We start from the raw sequence: 26,019 nt of genomic DNA, 5'->3' as shown, positions 1-26,019 counted from the left end.
TGAGCATTGTGATGCTGAGTAATAAAAACCAAGGACATAATCCCACTCAAGTGAGTTCAACATATACATATGGTGTTTGAGAATTGAAGTATTGCATTAAGACGGGCTTCCTCAGTGGCTGCCCCTGTGTGAGTCGGCCCTCTGTCTCCAGCTCAGGCTACTACAGGTTCACACAGGTCACAGGTGGCTACTTGTCGGGGCAAGCAGATCCAGATGGATGTCAAAGGACACCTCTCAATTTCACAACTCACCTCTGAGATAAGTCAACACAGCAGCGAGAGGAAGGGTAACCTGTGTCAGAGGAAACTCCCTCTTTTCTCATTGTTTTCCTCCGTCTCCCTTTGGCTGCGTTTTTACATGACACATGAAACATCTTTTTTTTTTCTACCCTTCATATATTTTCTTATCACTATGACCAACACAAAGCTTTGTACAGTCATATATTTTATTTTATTATTTTTATTTTTTTAAAGCCCAATTCCAGTCTGGATCCCATTAAAAAATACTGAAATTTAATGGTACAACTGGAGAAAGTGCAGGTACAAAAACATGGACATGCCATCTTTTTCATGTCATTGTCAGCTCACACTGGTTGAAGACTCATGTTACATCCTAGAGTGCATACGAACAGTCATCCAAAGAAAAAAAAAAATCCATATTTAGCTATTTTTTTCTGTGTCTGTCTCTCTCTGCGTCTTACTCTTAACGTTGAAACTTTTTCAATGGAATTCAACCTGGGAAATTCCCTCTTTTGACACTCTGACAGCTCTGGTTTGTGTTGCTCAGGATAATCAGTGAATTCTAGAGCGGAGCCGAACCTGTAATTACAAGGGAAATTAGCAATAGGCAGTAATTTGTGTCTATATACAGCCTGGGTTTGACAGGGTGGGCGGGTTGACTCGAACTTTTCATACAAAAAGTGTGCAAGTTACAAGGGAGGAATGGCCAGGATGTTTTATGTACTTCATAATAATCCTGAAACATTTAAATCCCCATCCATTACAGCACAAATTGGTATTCTGTATTACAGTTTATATTGTAGAATTCATCTAAGATCTAATCCAGGTGAGCAGAGAATGATAACAAAGACCAAATTAATTTGCAATTCCATTCCTGCATCCCTGTATTTTTTTGCACTTCCTTCCAAATTACCTTGTGTGACTGTGTAAAACATTGTTCGGTAATAAAGCTTTTGTTGAGCTCTTGAACAAAACTGCCAATTTCTCTCCTTTGAAGACCTCTGAAGAATTGTGCTGTGACGCTTGTAATCTTGAAGCTATTTGGCTTGAGGAGAGCCCATTGCCCAGAACACAGTTAACACATTCGGTCCGTGTGGTTTTCGAAAGCTCAAACCGTTTTTTAAATGCTCCGTGTTGCTGAATCACTACCAGCTGCCACAGTCAGCATCCTGCCAGGTTAGTCACCCACCGATGTGTTAGCAACTGGCTGTTACCCAGGCTACGGCTACACGTGGTTTAGCTTGGTTTAGATGCAGAAATGATAGGAAAATAAAAATAAACAGCATCACCCATCTCCTTTAAGGTCCCATATTGTATACAGTGAGATCTCTATGTCTATATTAATACTGTGAAAGTATCAAAGCGCTCAGTCCACAGAGAAAATAACACAGCTTGTATTCAGACACTGAGCCCTAAAAACAATCTGTCAGGACTTCTGTAACTTTGTGATGTCACAACAAAGCCCACCATCCAACCTTGCAGGATTTGATTTCTCTGAGTGTTTACCTGAAATCTGCTATATCTTTATTCAATCACTCATAAAACAGTCAGCCAATCAGAAGAGAGGCTCCAGAGACAAGCCTGAGAGAGGAGATGTAAAACTACATTGAGATGGTTTTTGTTTCTTTAAACTATAAATATAAAGTGTAAAATATGGGTCCTTTAAACAGAGAAAATCATTGGTCAACGTGACATTGTGCCACTAATGGCATCGAAACCTGAACAAAAAGTACAAATACGGAAGTTGTTTTACTGTATAAAAACGATTACATTACATCAACCACAGCATTCAGAAAAGCCGTCCCTGCTGCCAACAGCACGACTCATACAGTATTATTACATGTTGCATTAATAACAACCTTTTAGCGACAAAGACATCGGTGTATACCATCAGTTCTATTAGCTGATAACTGATGTGTTTTCAGCCTCACTTTATCTTACACATAAAATACTACGTAGTTCCACTCAGAGAGGTTATCAAATTAAATTTGGGAAAACAAAATCACTTGTAATGGAAAAAGTTGGATTGGTGCGTCTCTTGTTACGATTAATCTAAGTTTTTAACTTTTATAGCATTTATATCGTTGGCTGCTTTTTTTAGTTGCTACATTTGTTGTTTTATGTTGTGTCTTGTCTTGTTCTGCTTCCCAAAAGGTTGCTATGATATTTGTCTCTGGACACCTGTGTGGGTGGGAGCACCTGTGTGTGTCTATGAGTGCGTGTCTATGTGTGTGTGTGTGTGTGTGTGTGTGTGTGAGCCAGCTGCTTGGGGGATAACAGCAGCATGTGATGACAGGGCACCCAGGTCTAATTAGAGGGGTCTTCCAAAAGCTGCAGTGCTGATGTCAGTGACACTGCAGCTGCGAGGGTCATCTATGTCCACACACACACACATTAAATTAAAGCTATGTTACACACCTGGAGGGGCTGGAGTAGTGGGTGTGAGGTGTGGGGGGGTTGGAGGGAAGGTGCTGAAGTGTCAGTCATCTGCTCTAGCTGAGGGGGATTACGTGCTGACTCAGGGGAACAGCTGATCAACAGCAGTCATTAGCTCAGACCGGGGCTTCCCCACTCATTGGATACATAGATACGGGAACAGCAATACACCTGTGCACTATATTTAGACGAAAGACTCACATGCTTTACAATTACTTTACAGTGAAAGTGCATTTCGCCTTTGAAAAGTGTTTTCAAGAAGCAGTCCAAGGTTCCAATAACCTGGGACAATCACAGAACAGGTTTCCATATGAAACATATTACATTTCAGGTGCCAGTTTCTACGGAAATTCACAAATGCACTGGGTGTGAATCATTTTGCAGTTTCACATTTTGGGAAACGCATATTTGCGAAGAGTCAGATGAAAAGATTGATACCACCTTCAAGTCTGTGTGTTGAGACGAGCCATTGAAACCACAAAGCGGTTAGTCTAGCATAACTGCAAATAGCAGGAAAACAGCTCTTCTGGCTCTGTCCAAAATAGGAAAATGTGCCTATAAAACCTCTAAAGCTCACTCAAAAATAAATGTTAAACCGTTAATTTAATGGACACTTAAAGGGACACTGCACAGGATTTTAGTTCGTCAAGAAATAGCCTTAAATCCACAAATAATGTTATTTTTCCATTTCTGTTTGTGTACAGAAAAAGAACAAGATACAGCTTTTATACTAGTGATCTTAGGTGTAGGTAGGCGTAGCGATGCGAACCTAGCTTAGCATAAAGACTGCTTAGCTAGCATAAAGTCTTTATGCTAAGCTATGCTAGTTGCTCATCCCAACTCCACCACATGAGAGTGGTCTTGAGCTTCTCATTTAACACTTGACAAAAAAAGAAATAAAGGGATTACCTAAAAAATCTTTAAACTTTACCTTTATCTAGACCCGTTTCTATGGAGGTGCAAAAGCATTGCAGCTGGACAGCTTCTGTCTGCTAGTGTTTGCTAATTGTCCAAATAACATTATCATATCATTATCATATCATTTACATGCATAAATGTACTAGACAGACAATCTGCATTAACACACCCCCACTAATTTTAGATACATCTTAAGTCCCTTTGTTCTGCAGCCAGGCCTGCCTTTATCACAAGATGAACTATACTACTGTATTTGGTCAATTCAAATGTACAACTTTGTGGTATATTCTGTAAGTGTGTTTGAACTCAAAAACAGACGGCAACCTGGACAACACAGTCACAAATGATCCAGTAATGATTTTCCTGTAGCAGCGATCAAGCGAAGTCGGGGGTTTCTTATCAACACAATCAACAACAAAGCAAGAGGGGTGAAATAAATTGGACAACTGAAATGGAAAAAGCTGGAAAACAAAATAAATGTGTCAGTGTTCTGCTTGGATGTCAACACTGGGTCATACACTTAATCCATGCTGCATATTTTTGCATTAATGTTGAGTACATTTGAAGTGTGTAACCATGAGTAGCTGCACTGCAGTACAGTGACAGGCGACAAGGCTGTCCACAGTTTCAGAAGGAAGAAACCACAGCTCCACATTTTGACTGACAAAATCCTAAATGTGCAATGCAAAATGTAATCTCACTGTCTCGTTTCTTCTCAGACAGTATTTTGTTTGAACCTCCCACATTGTGCCCATCTTCCTTTTCCCACCCACAGAAACCCAGATTCTTGGAACAGCACTCAGTACCACAGCCAAGTCTCCGAAGACTGACTTCCTCCAAAAACACAGTAATCTTGTTTGTACTACCAATTTCGGGGTTAACAACACGATTCTGGTGTTTAACTAAAAGCCCTTTATCATTCCTCGGCTGACCTCAACGTCCCCACGGGGAGCTAATGATGACATCATTAACAAGCGCCAAGTGTTGCTGGCTGATAATCCCTGAGATCATGTACTGTAACTGATGAGGGCAGGGACTGACGGTGGGTGTGAGTGTGAGAGAGGAGCAAAGAGATGGAGAGAAGGAGACAGAGGCAACGCTACTACAGAAAGAGAAGCCTAAAGGGTTAGTTCACCCAAACTAATTTAATTTTCGGCTCTAACAGGACCAGAAAATAATCTTTTTCTGGAGATTGTGTTCCTGTTACTTAACTCAAAACCTCACTTTGAACAGTTTTCATTAGAAATTACCTTCTGCCAAAGAAATAGTCCCTATGAAAACTGTTGACAGTGAACAATGAACTGTATCTTTAATGATGGTAGGATGATTTTTGGTTCCTTAATACCACTATCCAGCACTGATATTCTTTAAAACGGCAAAACACAACCCAAAGTGTATTTTCACACTTCATCTCTACATCACAGTGACTACGTATTGGTTTCAGACTGTCCGAAACATGCGTGTGCAGTTACTGTGAACACCTCCTGTGTAGCACCAGAGCTGCTGCTGACGCTCTGCTAACGCGCTGGTCACACGGCGCCTCCTGTGCAATAGACACTGTGCATCATGTTGATGATGGTCACCTTCGTTAAATGTGTTCCAATGCTAACATTTGCTCATTAGCACTAAAAAAAATAAAAGCACAGCTAAGATTCATAGGATTGTGTTAAGTCATAAATCAAAGTATTGGACAGTTCACCAACATTAGAACTACTCACTCGGGAGGGAAATATGAATGTCTGATCCAAATTTCATGCCAATGCATCCAGTCATTGTTGAGACAATTCATGCAAAACACAAATCAGTCATTATAATTAATCCTCTGGGCACCATGAATGCCTGTACAAAATGTCATTGCAACCGCTCCAATAGTTCTTGAGATAATTCAGCCTGGACTAAAGTGGTGGACGCTGCCATCCGCAGGGCAGCTAGCTGTGGTGGCTAAAACATGCCGCTGACAAACAGAAGAAATGTGCTATAAACAAAAAAAAGTGCCACTTTCTCGGTTCAGTTTGCACTTTTATGCATCTGAGCTTAGATCTGAGAGACTCAGCCAGACGAAGATGCACTGGACTCTGACTTTGCTGGCGAGAACGAATGGAAAGCTCGAGCACAGCCTGAAAGAATGACACATCATGTCCAAACAGCGTTACAGTCGACGTAACTGCGCAGAGACGGTGGAAGATGATAGGGCAATATACACGTACAGTAGCTGTCATTATTATGTCACTGTCATGATAGTTTTTCCAAGACAGGCTAAAAGGATCTTTCTATAAAAGCAGAACAGTAACATTATCTAGTAGTATTTAAAATGAAGTCAGTGAATATGCTGCTATCGTTTCACGTTTTCTACAGAGGAGCTCGCTGTAACTTTCAGGAGCTAATTCTTTCAACTACTTCTCAAGCATTTGGGTATCATGACACTAAAGTTCTTGTTTAGTTACCCACATCTGTTTTCTACATAGAGAACAGTTCACAACTTCTTTATAAAGTTCTTACTTGTATGAAGTTTTTTCTTTTTTAAATGTGTTTTTACCATCTATATAGTTCCTGAACATATGGCAGCTCTGTCTGAGCTTTCTGTTCCGAACAGTATGAAGCAGTAAACATGCTTCCTACTTAAATGGCACATGTGTGTTTATGTGGTGAGTGGGATCTTATCTAGGCGCTATTGGCTGACACACACACACACACACACACACACATTATCTTACTTTCCAGTGCTCGTCTGTTCCTCAGGGGTAAATAAGTTAAACGATGAGCTGATAATGTGGATCACAGGGGGAATTTCATCTCATCCCACTCATGTGGAGAACGATGTTCAGAGGCCTTGTGTAACAACTGTAGGATTCAGTTCCTTCAAAAGGCCATGTATTGCTGCAGGAACTGAACACCAGTCGGTACCTGTTGCACATTTCTGAAGACGTGAAATTTTGCCAAAGGCGTGAAGCAGAGGAAAAGAGCAGCAGAGAAATACAGAGCATATGGTGTCAATACTTTTTTTTTTTTTTTAATTTATTGCCTGTAATGAACTCCTTCCTGTATCGGACGTGCTGGGGCACACATCTCTTACTGCTGAGCAGAAACCTGGGCTTTTACATGGTCCTTTACTGTCTCCATCAGGTCAGATTGGGAAATGCAGCTTTAGTTTTTAAATATGACATTTGACATTGTGGATGTGATATTTGAATGAAAAACTTAAGTTTGATAATCACCAGTGTAGATGTATATCTCAGGAGTAATTTAATAAGATTCAAAGAGTATGAAAAACTTGTTACAACCTAAAGCTGTTTTATCTGTTTGTATTCTAGTGTGTTTCTCTTTAGTGGTCTGTCATAAAAAACCTCCAATCATTTGGAAAATTACCACCTGCCGACACCTACCGCTACACTCCAACTCCTCATGCAGTTTAAGGGAAGACTCAGCTAACATTACCTTACTATAACAGTTACAGAAAGGAATAGGAAAGCTGTATTTTCAGTAGAAATGCTGACTACAAGGAATCAAGATGACAGGGAACAGATGTGACCGTGAAGTAAACAGGGAGACAAAAAAAGACTGAATGATTCCCTGTTTGGAGATCTTACATTACAGCTAAAGGAATTTAACCAAATGCAGAAACAGGAATATTTCCCCCCTCCCTTTTCAAAATCAAATGTTTGTTTGCTTCTTTTTTTTTGCACCAGAGCGTTGCCTCCCAGGTTACTCAGGTTGCTCCACTTCATTGGTGGAAGCTTGTGGAGCTGTAGCAGACTGAGAGCAAGTTCATCCTCCTCTGCAAGTTTATTAAAGAAATCACAGTTAATGTTAGAATTGTACGTCACTCACAGATAAAGCAGTGCAAAGTCTCTTTTAAGGAAATAATATAATTTTAAGCAGATTAGTGTTTTATTAAAAAGTTTGATCGAGGTCTGTATCAGCCAGTATTAGCTTACTTTTTTTTAATCACAAATATCAATATCAGCTTAAAAATCCAGCATCGGTCAGGCCATACTAAATCATTACAACTGTTATTTTACTACTAGATTAATATAAATATATGTAAATGCATGCATTAAAGTTTCCTCCACTGACTTTAACAGTGCTCACATTCGCATCAGTAGCCAGCGGTAGTGGCAGGAATATGGCTGATGTGCTGTATTTCATGCACCGCTGCCAAAATACCCACAAAAATACAAGAAATTTGGTCATTTTATAATTACTTTCAGTGTACTAATTGGACTCTTTTTCCCATGAATTTCTACCTGTATGATTGTTGACACAAAGGCAAATTGATGACAGTCGCACAGAATATTCCAAGACTTCAGGAGAGAAAGTATTTGACCACAATCGTGACGACTGTTGTGATGGAAAAAGCATTACCTCTCCCCTCTTCGGTGCCGCTGGCTGTAAGAGGCAGCTGGACACTTTAACAGATTACAGACTTTAGGTCCTGAAGGCCCATAACACACATTATATGTATCAGCACAGGAACTATCACAGGCCAGTTCTCTGCCAGACTCGTACACCTGACAGCGAAGAGACATCTGAAAAAGAAAATAAAAGGAGTTTAAGAGAATCAGAAATATGTAAATAATTGTGTTACTGTCTACCAATTTTTAAATGTCTTTTCCTTTTGTTTTTCTGACCAGTATTGCATTCGAAAGCTAGATTATATTATCAGAAAGTGAAACCTAGACAATAAGTAAACACAGACTCTATGAACAGGATCACATGAATGCGATAGCCTCTTGAGTTACATAAAGCTGTAGCTGCTTGAAAGCCAACACGACTTGGTTGTCAGTGCTTTTCATCAACACTTAAACACACCACCACCTGGCCATGTTTTTTAAATCAGTGCATATTTTTAACAATATTATGAGACCAAGAGAACAAGAAACAAATCTTAATTTAATCTTCACTGCGAAGGATTAGATTCAAGAATCTGAAAATTAAATGATCGTGCAACATCTGCAACAGTCGCAGCGGTGATCCAACGAAAGATAGAGACAAAACTAAAAGATAATAAACCTCTGTATGAAGTTATATAGCACAAACAGCAGAAACCATGCAGCCTGCAGACATACACACAAACGCTCACAACTCAATACGATGCAGAGCTGGATTGGACATCCGTCAAGCCGAGCACTTTTTCAGCCCAGGTAGATCAGCGCATCGGTTTTCCTCTGGACTGACCCAATCACATCTTTAAACCCCTCCCCCTTTGGGATCAGTGCCTTTATTAAACAGTGCATCTGCAAAAAAAAAAAAAAAAGAGAGAGAGAGAGCGCCAAAATGGATAAGACAAAACGCAACGGAGGTGTAGAGAAATTGCAGGCCAGAAACAGACAAGCCCTTCAGGCAGATGCTGCCAGATATGCAAAACGTACTGATATGTTTTCTGCAGGACTTTATTCAGCAGCCGTAGCCAATGATGGCGGTGGCGGCTACAGAAGAGGGACAGAGATGAGGGCGAGAGCGGAGGTAGAGTTGAATTTATTAACACTGGGCTTGTTGCCCAAATGTAACGAGAGATGATGACGATTGGCATCAGGCTACTCTGCGCTGGAGTCCAGGAATCCATTAAGCTCCCCCTTGATAAAATGGAACTTACTATAGCTGGCGTTTGCAGTTATGTTGATAACATTAAAAATAAAACAAATTCTGTACGCTTTGCTCTGCTTCAGTCTGGCTAGCTTGCTACTTTATGAGAGCGCTTCAGGTTGCAAAACGCAAAGTGCACCACGCTCCCTTTTTTGTTCAAGCCTCCAATTTAAAAATAAAAAAAGGGGCAGTGTGGTGTTTGCTTTGTTTTGTATTGTTTGGGGGGTTTTTTATGTTTTGCTACCAGGATGTTTGAGAAGTTGAAACATTAAACCTTAATGTCAGAAAGTAGTTGAGGCTACAATTTGTTCAGCTATGTCTTGCAACTTGTTTAGGGAGACGCTGAAAGTGAGGTAACACTGGCTTAACACGAACCATGAACTGTGTGCTATCAGTAAACTAATAGTACAATTTAAATTTATGAAAACAATTACATTTCACGTACAGCCTCCAGGCCTTCTGTTTTCTGTTCAAATCACCGTTATTAGATTCAGAGGAACATGAATTGGGTGGCGTGTGATCGACTGCGGTGGGTCGGTCTGGGCCAAAATACCATGGTCGTTTTTTCTTTTGTTGTCCCAGTCCAGCACGGATAGGATACAGCATTGCAGGGGGAATGTCTGTGTTTGTGTCTGTGCTGATGTAATTCATACTGTATGTGTATGCAGAATGTCTGCCTGTGTGGATTGCGTGTTGCAAGGAATGATGGGAATGGATGGAACCCATCAGAGTTCAGGATCCCAAGAACAAGAATGATCTCAAGGATCCCTCTCAGGATGTTGAATTTGTTTCTCTACTGGTTTTATATTTTAAGTTTGATAGCTATAAAGTCACAAACATCCCTATTTCCTTCAAACTGTTGTTGTAGAATGAGACACGAGGAGCTGATTGACCTCAAAAATGTCAATACACAAAGCATATAGACATTTTTCATTGCTTTTTATATCACCACTCAAGGAACTAAACATTAATAGCAAACGGTTATACAGTTAGATGTGTTTACCTGTAGTAATGTGATTGGGCGTTACTGGCCGCACAGCTGTGAATGAGCCAATGATTGTGAAGCATGTATGAAACACCTGATTCCAGTCAGCCAATGCAAACTTGACGTCAGTGCCCTGGCTCAACTCAGGCTTTATGATGTTGGTCTTTACATCAATATAATTTACCGCTTTGGAAACATGTGACTTACTCATCAGTGCACCAGTGCCCACTGAGTCACTAAGCTAATCGCTGCCCCAAACCCATTTCATTCATTTTGTAGTGATTCACTGCCTGCTGACTAGTTTACACACACACACACACCCAGAATATCCTCCAAGATATAAAAAAGGACGTGTGTTGCTCCTTTGAAAGGCTGCGACCGCTCACAGTATTTTCCACTTCTGTTTACGCCAAACCAACTGAAAACATGTATCACATCCTGCACAACGCATCTGCCATTAAGATCAAGATAACATTAGATATTTCTTCTTCCTTGTGATTCTCGATGCAGCACTAAGCCACATAAGCTTATTAATTATTCATGAGTTTTCCGCAGACATTCTTGGAGAAAATGTCATGAGTGATGCTTCAACAACTTCAACACACACCAAACATCTGCACTTTACTCTCTGAATCAAATCCACCTCTGCCCTGACCGCCCCTGTAATTGGATCATTAATTGTATATCTAATCACTTTCATATCTCATATTTTCCGTCTAAATGTAAAAATAATTAATTATATTTGATATTTCAGGGGATAAAAAAGCTAAAAGAGCACATTCTGCTACTCTCGCCGCACATCGGCTTTCTATTGAAGTCTCACCGTTAACCATGTTCAAAAAATAAACTGGAGCGTTTTGTGCCATTACACTCATTGTAAATCGTTGTGGATAAGAGCAATCAGAAAACTGAGCCGCCTGAGTTTTCTCTCCCAGTAGTTGGAACAGAGCAGCAGCAGTGCTCAAATCTCCTGCCAGACAAAACTGCAGAGGAACCCTGGAGCAGATGTCTGATGGGAGAAATTTCACGAATTCTGCCAAACCTTCAGGGAATTTCACACTGACAGACGACAAGAGATGCCAGAAATTAGAAACAGAGAGCGAGAGACCGAGAGAGAAAATGATGTGGTAGAAACTCAGTGGAGTTCAGTGTGACATTGTCTTGCATAAGAAGAGCTGTTATCATTCAGCAGGACCTGCAGTAACCGGCAGCCATTGTGGAGACACTTAATGGGGCTACCAGCTAAGTTAATGGTGTCAAGTACATCACACAATAGATCATTTTAGTCAAAAATGACTTTATTTTGAAATCTTAACTGTGGAATATGAAGCTTTGCCAGTAACAAGGATAAAATGTTCATTAAGCATGGGCGCGAATTAGTGACTATTTCTCTCTCAAATTAAGTCACTCAAAGAAAAACATTATTAATCTAAGATTCACGATTCCCTTGAGCCAGTTGCTTCTAAGAAACCATCATTCAGTGGCCTTTTTTAGGAGAGAGTGCTATGGCTTCAGGTCAGACTGGAGGCTGCAGTGAGTTGCTACGGGAATCTGACGAGATGTGCCGCGGCTAGCTGGTGAGCGTGCTAACTTCAGGAGAAGAAAAGACGTGACAGAGACGAGAGTTAACATTGGCGTTGCTTTCCACTGCTGGCGACAGCTCTTGGCCAGTAAAGCAATAAAGTTTGATACTGAACTTCTGAAACAACGTTTCTTCTAGACTGGTAAGTAAACAGTTCATGCTAACACTGGCTATGTAGCAATAGCAAACCTTACAAATAGCTCCTTTAAGACAAATAAAAAGCAATCAAATCATTTCTTCATGTTGTGCTTGGAGCTATCAACAAAAAGCTGACAAAAGGTTTTGCAGATTTTTGTTAAAAGAATGGAATTAATTATTTCTCAGATAGATATCTATTATTCCTTGGAGCTCATGATGGATGATGAATCAATTTTACTTATTTATTTATTTATTACATTATACTTCATCAACTGTGGAGTTAAATGACACTGGTGTAGAATATGACTATGGTAATACATTATACGGTTTTGTGTGAAGAGGAACGAGCACACATGCTCCGAAACTGTCCCTGAGATACATGATTTTGAAAATGAATTCAAGAAACTTGTACAGTTTGTTTATATTGTTCTTGGCATTTTTTTTTTTTGCGTTTTAACAAAACCGAGAGTAAGCGGTGGGCAGGCACTCTGTACTTTCAGCCAAGCTTGGATGTTAAAGCCAACGGCGTAATAGGATATCATTTGGATAAATCCTGGCATTTTGAACCTTTGGAAAATCAAATGTTGGTTATTTTAAGGGGAATGAATCCTCCCCAGGCTTTACACACACACACACACACACACACACACACACACACACACACACACACACACACACACACACAAGCTGTTCCTCTCTTTGCCAAATTATACAGAGAAAGATAAAATCAGCTGATTATATTTGACAGTTTTTTTTTTGTATTCCTTTTTGTCTTTGTTCTTCATTTTTTTATGACTTTAAAAGATCTTGATAGGTTTGAAGTGGTTGTGGAAAATGTGTTGTTTTTGGTATCTTAAGCCTCATGAAAGTGTCCTGCATATTAAATATACATATTAATTGATGAAAAATCTGGATTTCCCTTTACACATGGATTACAGATTGTGCCTTCAAAAGCCCGGTCTTCAAAGACCCTTTAGTTTGTACACAACTGTCAGAGAGCAGCTGGTTGTCTTCCTCGACATCATCTTTTTTTAAAGATGCCACTTCCTTAAGCTCGGGGCAAAATGCTGCATTCATGGAGCTCAGTATCCCTGGGAACTGAAACTCATGATTTATGTCCCATGCAAACACTGCAAGAAGCAGTATGTCTTTAATATGAAAAGATTCTAAATGAACCGCCGCGTTCACCAGGTGTATAGATCTGACCTTCACTTTCAGTGCTGAGCTGGTCGTGCACAACGGGTTTGAGCTTCTTCAATAAAAACAGTCTGCTGCTGCTGGAAAGCAGGTTCGCAGAGTTTTCAAGCCACAAAAACAACAATGATCTAAAAGAGGCTGAGCAGCTCAGGAGAGCTGAGGGGAATTGCAGATTGGGTGATAATTGTCTGAGGATCTATTGTCAATATAAAATATTGATTAATGCAGCTTTAAGGTTGAGCCCCAGCATACAGATGTGGTCCTGTGTAAATGTTTACGTGTCTTAAATCATGTGTTTCAAACTCAGGCAGCACACCACAATTGACTTGCATATAGTTTGCTGACTGGTGCGGCTGGATGCAGAATTCTTTGGACTCGGGACCCAAAGAAACCCACTGATTTGGCAAGGGCAGGATATCTGCAAGAACACACAGAACTAGTGATGAAAACTGGCTTCAGGCTGCATTTTTGGAACAAATCACAGAAGCTGCAACCGTGGTGTATCACTGGATCGACCAGCACTCTGAGGAACCAACATAAGCACAGCTCCATACCATAAATACGCGAGCACAGTCATAAACACAAGTGAAGTAGACGTTAAAATAACAAGACTGCTGTCCTGCTATGGGACGTCCACACTGTGGGGCCCCTGGCTCCTCTGTTTGTCTTGGACCAGCTTCAGCAACACACTGATGACCCCAGTAAACTCTTTTTTTTTTAGGTGGATACTAAATAAAGGGAAGAGTATTAAGAAATTTGCATCATAAAAAATTATTTTCAATGTTAAATGATGAACAGCGAAAAGCGATTTTTTAAAACTGGGACCATGTACAAAATACAAAGACAAAATATGCTTGTACCACTTTAGCTGCTAACTAGTTGAATGAAAAACCTTGAGTTTGTCCACAAATCTGTCCACATATTTTCCAGACAAACCAACAGGTGTCAGACCATCAGCCATCAGTGAGATCTGTTAAATCGATAAAACAATGATGTAACCCAGACTTGTCCCTCTCTGCTTGACTCTGTCTCTCTACCTGTATTTGAGCTGTCTTTCAGTCCAGCTCAGCTTTCACTTTTGGCATCAATTAGTCCGCACCGACAGGGAGAGAAATTCCACAGATATTCATCATACAGACAGGACTCTCACTTTCTACTCATCTGTCTGTCTCACCATGTCTCCCCTACTGGCTCAGTCTATGTTTATTGTCTGTGTCTCTCACTCTGTCCCTTCCATCATCAAAGGAGTTATTATCCTGCTTTGATTAACTCCCAATTAAAAAAATAAAATGAGGAAGTAACTGATAAATGCATTTGGTATTCAAATGACACTGTCCTACAACGCCCTTAACCCTCCCATAAAGACAGTATACAGTGCACTGCTGTTGCCCCAAAACCTTCATAAGCGGGGCACCTGATGTGTGCTGCAGCTAGACTACCCACTGACTGCATGTGAGGCATTCAGGGAAACATCTTTAAATTGGAGCACCTAAAGATAGACTGCATGCGGGGGGGGGTCCTTGATGTGCTTCTTTGCCTGGGGCCCCTCAGAGTTTAGGATCACCACTGCACCATCCTCATTTTCTGTTTTAGCAAGATTTCTCAACATAATGATTTGGCTGAACTTGACTATAAAAGATTCCTTTTGGCTCGAGCATCAGATTTGCATTGCACTGCATTAAATTACAGTCCTGATCAGATGATTTTTATTTTCCAGTTGAAAGTATAAGGCCACGTGCTAGTGGGAGTCCAACGTCTGAGACTACCAAGCTGTTTCCTCGCAAAAAGCTGTTGAAAAACGACAAATCTCAGCCATTGCTGTTTTGCACCACACCATCATCAGCTAGTGAGAATTATAGTTTGAAGTTCAGCATCTCTAAAATACAGCAGACCAGCCAAGCGCCAAGTGACCTTAGTGTTACACTGGCTGACAGTGTTGATGCAGGCTCCTGATTTGCATTCCCTTACTGCCACTGATTTGGCAGGAACAAGCCACAGCAGAGAAGCTATGAGGAAATGGAGGCAGTAATATGAGTTACGTGTAGGCCTACAAAGCCTCTCTTTATATTTATCAGTGCCTGTCATAATCAGCTGATTACGGTCATAAAAAAAAACTATTTAGTTTGATATAAAGAGGCCTGGGTTGAAATAGAGAGCCGAGTTCAGCTGAGTGCTCTCAGTGTCTCACCACTCCCTGACTATAAGTCCTAACTATCATCTTTAGGTTAGAAGAAAACCTACTCAACTCCTAAGTCAAAGTCAATGAACATCCACATTTTTACTGCGCACAACGCCGAACTTTAAAACCAGACTATATTACTTGAAAGAAGGCGTAACATAAACTTAATTTTAAACTATTAAAAGTTTAATTCATAAGCAACAAAGTGCACCCTTACTCAATTCAGTACTCTCAGGAGAAACCTATAACCTCCTGTCAGCTGACAGCACAGTATACATGGGAGTCACTGACACAACTGGTCACTGAGTGTTTGGCGGAGAAACGACTGGTCACCAAAAACCATGAGTATCCCTGCCAATCTTTAGTCTATGCCACACCTACTATCAATACAGCTACCAATAAGGCCGACAAATGATTTCACATCAAACACCATTGAGCCACAGATACAACTTCGCTTTATGCTTCAAACAATTACGACACACACTGGAAGAGGTGAAATTAGTTTGATTGTTGGGATAGTGACTTCTGACACTGAAAAATATTTGTACGTCTTGTACATTTTTGAGTTTCCTTCTCTTGCCTCTGTTAACTCAAGCTGTGATGTCATTTGTAAAAAGTCTGAAAACATAAATCTAAGCACCCAGGGTCATTTTTCAGCCATTGTTTGTCGGTAAAGCAGTTGTGTAGATTCAGATATCTTGCAGACCTTGTTGTAAGTTTGGACACTTTGTAAATGTTTAAATAAGCTCAGTGATAGACAATCATTGGAGTTTTGACAGAGGGGGAACTTGATTTGAGCTGCTCGGCAAATGGAGCGGTGATAAACATTCCTACAATGTAATTATCCATTAACGAAGAAGTCAAATAGCAGTAGCTGTTCCAAAGCCAGGCCTCACACCTCAGCCCCAACCCATGTGTGTCTATACATGTGCACGAGTGTGTTACTATAAAAAACGGGGGTTGGCAGTGGCGGCAGATTTTTTGGTCATTAATTAAATGTAATTGCAGTAAAACCGAACTGTTATCAGCTTCTCCTCAAACAAGCATTTTGGTTGAAACTCAAGATCCTTTTCTACATTTGGCATCATCTGCCCCACTCACACTTTATATAAACACTTTATAAATCCCTCCAACAACGAGTGTCCACACACACACACATACAGTATCTTCAAGCTCCAAGCAATTGAGGCACTTATTTATAAATGAGGCCTGTCTCAGATTATTCATGGAGGCTGCGCAACAAAAACCACAATCTGCCCAGAGCGAAAAGCCAGAGAGGTAAAGAGCTTTGGCCATGATTTTCCTTTTTGTTTTGTTTTTTTATCCTTTGTCTGAAGAGGGAAAACTTACATAAAAGAAATATTTAACTTCTTATGTTCTTGTATTGTAACTAACCAACTCTTCTTCAACCATATATTTTTTATTAAATTAACCAATAAACTTCATATGTTCCCATATAGGTTGATAATGTCAAGAGCTTAATGCTCTGCATGAAATGATTGTTCAAAATAATCACCTTCAGGTATTTAACAATGCTTCCTATATAAGAATCCAGTAGTTTACACCCTTTCACACGATTGTACTCAGTGTGTAAAGATTCTGTAAAACAGAAATCAATTTAGTGGGTAGCAATTTCCTGAAATAAAGATTGCAGATGATACTACATGTATGAAATGTAAAGCTGTGTAATTGTGTAAAATGCAGAGTGGTGATGCTGAGGACAGTGAGGTGCGGTTCACTATTAATAGTGTATATCTGACAAATCAGAGTCATCTGACCGTGGTCGCAAAAACAGACCACTGGTCACCCCCTCAGTGGTCTGGACCAGTTAGTGAGTGGTCTGTGGACTGGTCTTTGTGGTAAAGATTGATTTTTCAAGACGCTTTCTCTTAAAGCTATGACCTGTTGTAGTTTAAAGACACTTTAAAAGACAGAAGCCATTCCCGGACCTCGTCGGTGGGAGGGGATGAAGAGGATGAAGGACTGCAGAGCATTTGGCTGGTCAACCAGAGTCCCATTAGAAACTCAGCACAACAATGGAGAAAGGAGAGGAGGGTGATGATGAAAAATGGATGTATGTGGTGGATGAATTCCATATGCCGCTCTCCTCTCAGACGGGAGCAACAGACCTGGATCAGGTTCCCGAACCCAAATCCCAATCCTAGACCATCAGTGGAGAAAGCAGAAAAACTGACCACAAATCAGCGTCTAGGGTTTCTTTATCCTCCGCCATCAGAACTTTATGTATTACATTTTTGCATAGTCTTTATAGTTTTATTCAAGATGACATGAAAAGAATGATGTAGTGCACCAAGGTTTTGCTCAAGGACAATTTGACAATGTTAACAAATAAGCTCTGACACCCCAGGGTCACGAGCAGCACGTCCCGGTTTTCAGATACAAAGACATGTGATCCGTTCACTTGTGTTTAATCACCTGAAACTAATATTCCATAACTTTATCTCTTGTTTCGAAGAGATGATGAAAACCATAAGTACAACATTAGATAAAGTAGCTCAGCGCAACTGCTTTAAGCACTAATTCAGTATTTACTCTCTATTTACTCTCTACTCTATCTTCTACTTCTTCACCTCATTAAAAGGTGGACTAAAATATGTTGTTAGTGCTAATGCAAGGAAAAAATTATTATATTAGGCAGATACAAATGGAGGAAAGTGGGGTTGAAGTCAAATTTGGAAAGACGCTGCCTCGGTTTCTCTATTGCACTAATTATAACTCTTTCCCTAAGGCAGCGTTCGGACCGACAGTAGCCCTGCGTGAAAACTCACAGCCCTCTCATTCATTTCAGTTGAGCCCGTCTAATGACGCAGCGGGTTGAAACTTCTACAACACAATGCTGGGTCATCCAGAAAAGAAGATGAACCAGGATTACCTTGTGGTGTGAACACTGTACTCCTGCTGTTTACGTCACGGTCTTAGTGACAAAACTGTTGATGTTGTGATAAGTGCCGAGAGTAGTGCAGTGTTTTGGCATCTGAGAAACCTTTAAACACATTAATCTCTTACTCCAACTGGACTTCCTGGATTGTATTTTATCGTATCACCAATAGTTTAAACCTGCAATATGAAATAAAAAGTATTTCAGCTGCCTCCAGTGGACCTATATAAAGGCACAAGCAATGTTGGCTTTAGATCCGTGGCCTAAATCTGTACTATAGGGTTTGTAATCTGCAGTGTACCCCAGCATGAAGGTTTGATCCACTGTGGGTTTGGTCAGATTTTAATAAGACTGTTGAAAGACAGAAACTGAGTAAAGCTTTTTTCCTGTGTTTTCCTCCAACTTCGAGTCTCAGATGCTTTTATTATTGCAGGGAAGAAAACGGAAAGAACAAATTGGAGCAGATAGGCAAAGCTCCAGCTTTTCCTCGCACCATTTGTGATCTACATTTTTTCAAAAACCAGAGACCAGTTTATGTAAATAAAGAAGACAAAAAGAAAGCAGGAGATGCGTGGTTCAGATAGCAGAGCTCAGTCATAATGGGCTGGTAATATGATGTATGAGCCAATTTAAATAACATAAACCTTCGCTTCATGTGGAAACTTGACACACATGCATGCTTACACACACGTGAACATATATATAATATCCACGCACACACACACACACACACAGTGGTACAGAACATATGGCATTAACAAACAAACATTACCCTTTGCTACTCCATGTGCCTGGCTCCCTGGAGCCACTGGAGCCATAGCTACAACAACTGGGCTACCTCAGTCTATTTGGCCAGTCCACCTTAATCTACATCAGTGGAGCTACAGGAGCCACGGGATGTTGCTGCACAATTTAAAACAGCGAGAGAGAAGTACAGAAATCTCCCTCCTGCTCACCTCCTGTACCTTCAGCACATCCCCTTCCTCCATTTCTCTGTTTAACATGAAACTTCTTCATCTGTCTCACTGCAAAATAAAAAGAGAACTTCATATTTCTTCTTCTGCACATGGGGGCAGAAGCTAAAAATACATCCTTGCCATATTGTCACCTTATCAAGATGGCGTTTGCACATTCAGCAAACATGATGCAGTTTTTGTTTATGGCCACCTAAAGTGTAATATTGACTCATTTAAGCTCTGCTTTAGTCAGTTTTGGCTCTGTAGCTGCTAAATGCTCCACTATTCACCAGCTAGTCGCTAACTTTGTCTGTCTGCCATCTGGTGCTGGGCAGGTAACGTACAGTGAGTTTATCAAAGCTTTCATCCTCCTGCCACCGATTTACTCACTGTTGGCCTCCATCCCTCCTTCATCACCGGCACCAGGCTGGCTGAACACACTGGCACTGAAACATTTGCTGTTGTCAACACTCTAGTATATTGTTTTTTCTCTGGGGAGGGAGGAGTGGTCCTCGGACAAACAGGAAGTATGGTATTTCCAGAAGGGGAACTGGGTCATGAACACGGTTCCACCTACAATGTTTCACCAAAAAGGAATCAACAATATAAAAACCTAGAGCAATGAGCGCCTAGCAACAGAAACGTAGACTAAATACAAAAACAAAGAACCCCAGGACTGCACATACGCATGCAGAGCTACACATTCACTGAGGTAGAAACACTTATGCAATCAAATATGAATGTGTTCCTAAATGAATGCCACCATGCAGGTGGTGGAACATGATAACAAACAGTATAATTAGGAACAGGTATTTTATATACGGAACTTTCTATTTCACATATCAGACAAATGAACACGGAGGTTTCAGCGATCAGGAATATCATCTAAACCACAATCATTTGCCAGATGAAGTAGCGTCTGGCTGACTTAATGACAGAAACGTGAGGTCGCCACGCCGACAGGAGGGAAATGTAATGTTAAAGAAAATAAATAAATAACTGGTCCACAGCCACATACAATATCACTGCCTCTGGAGTTCGAGCCAAGACTAAATGTTCTCTGTGTTTCTCCAAATTAAAACTGCTATTTGAACGAGATGAAAGATTGAATTCAGATACTGGATAAACAAATTCAACACTGCAAAAACGGAAAGCTAAAACCCGCTAAGAAAAAAAATTGTAAATAAATGTAAAGAACGTAGAGGAGATGAGAAGTTATTCACAATCATCTTCAGCCTCCTCTTCTTCTGGGTTTATTGTGCAATAAGGTTTCGCCCTCTTAGACCGGTTACTATTGGGTTTATCCCTAACGCATGCACAGTGGTGAAGACTGCACCTCGTGCCCAGCACTGTTCTCAGCGTTCTGCCCGGCGGTGTTCGTCTCTTCCTTTTCCTTTCACTTTGACCTCCACGCCCACTGAGAGTCATGCGTCGGCCCGGAGCACGGCAACCTGGCCCTCAGTCCCTGAGCCACACGCCTTGTGAGAGCGAGCTTCACTTCATCGATAAAATGAAAAACACTACACAGGTAATTTCTCGGCAGTTTTTCTGTCTTTCAGCGAGAGTGCGATAGTGTATATAGCTTGGTTAGTGACCATCGGTTGTACACTACTTTTCATGAAGCATTATGGGATACTATGAGTCCACTATATAGGGTATAATAACTCTTACTACACATTCGGACAGCACTACAAAATGGTAAAGTCACTATATAGTGGACTATAGAGGGAGTAGGGAGTGATTTCAGACATGACATATGCATTACTTTCCGATTTATTCTTAGTATTTACACATACAGATAGTTTCATTTTCTCTGTCCATAGTTCAGTGATGTACTTGTTTTTTGTTTGGTTGAAAAGAGAGTAAATTTAACGTTTTTTCTCTTAGTGTTTTTTTCGCTTCCAACATGAAAATGATATATCGACATGCAAGCCAATTCTTCATTCATTGCGAGCTGAAGCAGGAAGTCCTCTAGTCTCCCCAACCTGACCAGCACATAAACTCCTAGTCTGATCAGCTCTATTGGAACTGAGGAGAATATCCTCTCGTCGTCATAATGGCTCTGCTGAGTATTAATCTAAAGCTCCTGTCTGAAGTATGGCGATGGAGGCTTACACAAACCCGGCTGCTTTACTGCATATCTTCAGTTTTCTATGTCTCGCTCTGTTTTCTCTCTGTCTCACTCACAACCTTTCTGTCATCCCTAATGGATGTCTGTCATTTTCTTTCATTTAGTGTGTCTCTCTCTTTTAAACCCTCTCATTTTCAGCTCACTTTACTGTCAAATGTACATTTTGATGTTTTTTATTGAGGTGCGCTTGTGCGTGGTAACACGGTAAGTTCAACGGTTCACAAACTGTAGTTCCAAAGGAAAGGGCTGTTTGGCTGCAAGATAAAACAGAGAAAATATTCAAAGTATAGCATACACTTAAACTGATGTTAGCTTTTTTTTTTTTTTGCTGACACCGTCCACAGCAGCTCATCACTCAGCTTCGATGCAGGTGTTCCCGGCTGCGTCTCCAAACTGGCAACACGCTGATCTGAATCTACTGCAGGTGATACACTGACTATAGATAAATACCTCACACAACCCAATGTCAAATAACCCAAACTATCACTTTAAATGCTAAATATAGCTTTCAGTTACTTTGGAGCAGTTGCCACTGTGTTCATAAGGATTTTTTTTAAAAATGACAGGATGTCAAAACTGAGTGCACTTGAGACTGTGGTATACAGTACTGGGGCAACATGCTGAAATGTTTTCAGACTAGTGTATAAATATAGCTACGTTCAAGACTGACTCACAACATACACAATTAAAGTTTTGGAAAAACTCACTAACCACTCACACTGTGCTACAACACAATGATATCCAATAATCAAATTAAGAGGAACTATTATTTGCATGACCAGGATCAAGTGCTCATGTGGTCTAGCTTATGTAACTGTAGAGGAAGACACAGAAGACAAGCTTAATCCATAATCAGAACCAAAGTAGCGCAGAGACCAAACGCCCATTGTCCAAATGTAGATGTGTGTCTTTTAGTACATTAAACCACAGAAGAGGAGGACTATCTATACCCAACAAACTTTTAACTTTTAAGGGTCTAACTTAAGACTGGAAAATAAAAGATTTCCTGGAGTAACAAAGTTCTAGTGTAGACTGAAACTGAAACTGTAATTATGTGTTGTTCCTCATCACACATTTTTATTTTATTGGTTTTATTTATTTTTTATTTTTTAGTCAATGTGCTGCCAAAACAGCACCAAAATGAAGAGGCCCTGTGGGCGACATTACCAGCAGATCCTTTAAGTCGTGTGGATCTGACTTGTTGCTCCAGCACATCCCACAGATGCTCGATCGCTTTGAGATCTGAGGGATTTGAACGGCAGGACAACTCCTTGAATTCTTGACCATGATCTCTGAACCAATCCCAAACACTGTGCAGTACACAGGCTGCAAAGTGCCTGACTGGAATTAATTGGTTGATTCCGATGCTGTCCTCATCTGTGAACTGCAGCCTGAAGATGTTCTTTTAATTTAATAGTTTTATCACATATTATTATCCCCATATAAGATGTTTTATCTCTCCCCTTAAAAAGAACACATTTACTCAGAGATTTTTTTTTCTTACTTACTTTGTACTTTTATCTGACCACAGTTTTACATAATGATTTTACTTCGTCACAAAATGTTTTCAGTTACAGTAGTTAGTGACCATTGACGCACTGACGTGCTGACGTCGGTGTAGCGTCTCACCTCCAGTCTGTGGAGTTTCTGTTACTAGTTGAGTTTACTGCTGCTCTGTCTGAACACATTTAACGGTGCTGTTTTCTGCATCACATTGACTTTCTACCTGATGTACATTTAAACTTACGCTAGTTCTGCTCCAGCACCCAGAGCTCTCTGCTCCATTTAGCGACTTTCACTAATTTAGCAGTAATTTACATGCTATTCAGATTCGCTACTTTAGCTTAGCAGTTAGCGCCAGCTTCCCTCTCTCTCTCTTGCTCGGTGCGTTTTGAACCAACAGATGAATCTGAGTGATGTTGAGATGAGAGTGTGATGTTGTTGTAAATTGTAAATGTAGAGGACTGTGATGTTTATCTACTGTCTTACCTTCAACACACACCCCCGCTCCTAAACCGGAGCCGCTCTAGTCTGTGACGTTTTGTGTACACAGCAGCGTTCAGCGTGATAGGCTATCGTCTGTGACGTTTAACCAATCAGATGGTGCTGTGGGCGGGACATTGCGCCAATTCACAGAGTGGAAACTACAGATCAGAGACAAGCAGCTGCACCAGAGCCAAAGGAGTGCATTTTAAAATGAATACATTTTTTATCGATTATCGGTTGAAAAAACAACGATACCGTGCCCATGCTTAGAGCCGGGCCCGCATCGGATTGCTCTAATATGACTTCACTCCAAACATAGTGCCAACGAGTTCACTCAAATACTGGTAAGGACAATCTGTCCTCCAAAATATTGGTAGGGACATGTCCCTACCGTCAATATGCAAACCTACGCCCTTGTCATTGCCCTTGTAAAACCTGCTCAGGTCCTTATACAACAATCACTTTCTCCTACATCCAACACAGTCACTTACCATCTAATACATCACTTATCTTGATACGTACTGTTGTTACAAGAAAATCAAGGTACACCTCATCTATGAGTTGTCATAATGTTTTTGCTAATTGTTGTCAAGATCAGTTATGTCAGTTCTGCTGCTGTCAGTGATTTACATTGCTGTTGAATTGTGTTGTATTATATTAAAAGCAACAGTTGTACCTCTGTGAAAGTCTAACTAATAAACCCTTTTTTTCTTTTTCTTTTTTTTTACAACTTTCAGGCAGGAACTGTAAAGCTCTGGAAGACAAGCAACACAAAACAGGAACTGGACTGAAACATCAGCTTCTTTTAACAGAGGGTCACTGAGTATAGCTTTGTAAGAGACTTTGCATTCGAGCCTGTTAACTCAGATTTAATTGATTGAAATCCTTCTGGAAAATGAACAGGGATCTACCACCTCATATGTCTGATCTACTAAACAGACTACGTGACACTGGGAGACAATTTATTGAACTGTATGAAGAAAAAGAAGAAAGAATGCGTGCCATTGCAAGCAACCTTGGGGAAATATCTGAAGAAGTAACAAAGATGCAGGATGACACAAATGCAACCAGATCCTACGGAGCTGTTTTTGGAGTATTTGGAATCATGGGTTTAACTGCATCTTTATTCGCAGGACACGTAGGAAAAATACTGGCAGTATTTGGTGGAACTCTATTTGGTGGAGGTACAGTTACTGTTATTGGAGCTAATGTGAGCAAGGAAAGGGCAGAGAAAGTAACTATAGTAAAAGTGGAGGAGATGGTGAACGAATTCATGACAATCACTGAGCAACAGAAGTATGTCCTGGAAAGAATAAAGCAGGTGTCTGAGGAGCTGGAGGAAAGATCTTCTCCATTAATGACAAAAACAAAAGCACAGGCAGCAATAAGTCTGTCGACAACAGAACTACTTCAATGTCTTCTTAGACAAACAGCTGACCTGGCAGAACAGAGCAGGGAAGTTATGGGTGTGACTGTAATCATGGAGAAGCAAGTGGGAGAACTGTTAGACTTACTTATCAATATCACACGAATCACTCCAAAGAAACATGAAAAGTCCATAGACTGCATCACAGATTCTGCCTCGCAGTGTGAAAACACTGTTAAAGAGTTTGAAAAGATGAGGAGGATGTTCAATGACTTTGACATAAAACGTTAACAGGATAAACGTGCAACATTCAGTCATGAAATAAAGTACTATGTATATTAGCAGTGGAGCGACACGTGCGTAAGAGGGGTGTGTCACGCCTGCATTGTGTGTTTCTAGAGATTTCGGTGCCTATTTTTAATTTGTGATGCAAAAATAGACAAAAAAAAAGACCTGCTGACAGTCATAATGACATCATACCAGCAACATTACAAATGACCGACAACTTTCAGTAGCAACACAGACGTGTGCAAGCTTGTACTACATCAGCGACGCAGCCGCCACACACGCAATGCAGCCAGTTACAAGTTTATTTATTAATCATTTTTATAGTCAAGAATAATCCCAACATATTTATGTACTGTTCATAATCGATTTTATTAATAAAGGGAAGAAAGAAAGTCTTGCTGCTTTTCCTCTCACCAGCTGTTATTTTAAGTTTTAAGTTTTTGTCTGCTGTAATGGACCTGTGTAGTCAGCTGATTATTCGTAACACATCAGAAAGATCAGGCCCTGTCTGACTGAATATGAACTTCTCTCACCCTGACACCTGTAATACCTCTCTGGCAGGGCTGCCAGGATGCACAGTATGACCTCTGTAAATCCAAAAGATATAGCTCATGTCACTCCATTATTTTAATTACTGCCAACTGGCTCCCTGCTGCTGCTTACATTAACTTGAAGTCACCATTTCTCACAGAGTGAGAAACTACCACAGCACCCAGGTACCTGAACTCCCTCATCCTTCACTATGATCTGCAAATGAATGACAACTTATCCTAATTCTGCCCCACTAGCCTGGCTGTCATTTACATTTGAGGGTTTAATCTGGAACTATTTTTTGACTGGGAGCAGTTACTTCCTGTTCATGAAGCTAAGCTAACTGTTGCATAATTATCACACAGACATGACAGTGATATCTATCTTCTCATTTAAATCTCATCAAAAAACAAAACAAAAAAAAAAAATACAATTAGTTCCTTTAAAGCATAAAGTATATACTATGGCAGTTAACAGTGTTTTATTGTAATCCCAGCACCAATCATCAATAAATGACTACATTAGTTAAAGTGTTGCCCCAGGAACAACACACAGAGAGAGGAAAACCTTCTTGTTGAAACGGGCATTTCAGACACTTACAGGAC

At 40.4% G+C, this 26,019-nt stretch overlaps 2 long non-coding RNA genes across 3 annotated transcripts; one reads left to right on the top strand and one right to left on the bottom strand.

The window, feature by feature from the left end:
- Nucleotides 1-6,578: 6,578 nt before the first annotated feature.
- On the bottom strand, nucleotides 6,579-23,294 carry LOC147817404 (uncharacterized). Of its 2 annotated transcripts, none has more exons than XR_015436404.1 (3): nucleotides 23,233-23,294; nucleotides 7,956-8,119; nucleotides 6,579-7,368 (listed from the first exon to the last, which is right to left on the bottom strand). It is a non-coding gene; the product is annotated as an uncharacterized LOC147817404 (long non-coding RNA). The 2 variants fall into 2 exon arrangements; XR_015436405.1 differs by lacking the exon at nucleotides 23,233-23,294 and adding an exon at nucleotides 8,674-8,822.
- On the top strand, nucleotides 21,591-25,275 carry LOC147817403 (uncharacterized). The gene is made up of 2 exons (XR_015436406.1): nucleotides 21,591-21,667; nucleotides 23,967-25,275. It is a non-coding gene; the product is annotated as an uncharacterized LOC147817403 (long non-coding RNA).
- The last annotated feature ends 744 nt before the right edge of the window (nucleotides 25,276-26,019 follow it).

Source organism: Seriola lalandi, unplaced genomic scaffold, assembly GCF_002814215.2.
Source record: "Seriola lalandi dorsalis isolate HSWRI2012SDOR001 ecotype SW California unplaced genomic scaffold, Sedor1 jcf7180002054965, whole genome shotgun sequence".
NCBI lineage: Eukaryota > Metazoa > Chordata > Actinopteri > Carangiformes > Carangidae > Seriola > Seriola lalandi.
The sequence above is the reverse complement of the archived record's forward strand: the minus strand, read 5'-3'. Positions and strand labels throughout refer to the sequence as shown.